Here is an 805-nt window from a genome sequence, read left to right as displayed (position 1 = left end):
GTTTATTTTATTACTGTTGTAGAACAGAACTAAATATTTATTTCATTTTAGTGATTCAGTGTTCACTTCTTTCCCATTTTGCACTAACCGCACTGAAACAATGTGCATTAAAAAAGAGGATGTTGCTCCATTCTTAAGGGTTGAGGCATGAGGGTTTTGCGATGGTGCAGGGTTGGAGGCTTCCCACTGGAGAAGAATCTAGCTTTAACATATACGGTGTTGGAGAATGATTATTTTTTGGGCTTGCGTGTTTTTTTCCCTCTTACTGGTGTTTTGGTCAGTTGTTTATTTCTCTAGTGCCGAATATAGCCATTTTCATCCCAAAGGAATCCAAAGCACTTCTTGAACCTCAGTATATACTGAACACCACTGAAATTTAGCCATCTGTAGGGTAGAGGGAATCAGCCAGGACAGCACTGGGCAGAAAGAGTGGGGAGGAGAAGTTTTGCCTAAGTGCATGAGAGCAAACCCCTTCAGTGAAGAGACCAGTTGTATCTTTACTATGTCTACACGCCATGCAGGACTTCAGTTTCTGGGGTCCATTCAAAAGAACAGACCCCACCCCGACCACCACCATCATCACAGCAAACTGCATGGAACTCAACCTTTGCCCTTGCAAGGATGGAGAGCTAAGTATAACCTGCTGTACTTGAGCCTGTTGTTCCAGGGATCTGGACATTTCATAAGTCCACTCTGGATTTTATATATGTCACTAAGATTTATTATTTACTGGTATTACAGTAGTGCCAAGAGGATCTGGCTGATATTGGGGCCCCATTGTGCTAAGTGCTGTACAGACACCTGG

Source organism: Gopherus flavomarginatus, chromosome 2 (assembly GCF_025201925.1).
Source record: "Gopherus flavomarginatus isolate rGopFla2 chromosome 2, rGopFla2.mat.asm, whole genome shotgun sequence".
NCBI classification, from domain to species: domain Eukaryota; kingdom Metazoa; phylum Chordata; order Testudines; family Testudinidae; genus Gopherus; species Gopherus flavomarginatus.
The sequence above is the reverse complement of the archived record's forward strand: the minus strand, read 5'-3'. Positions refer to the sequence as shown.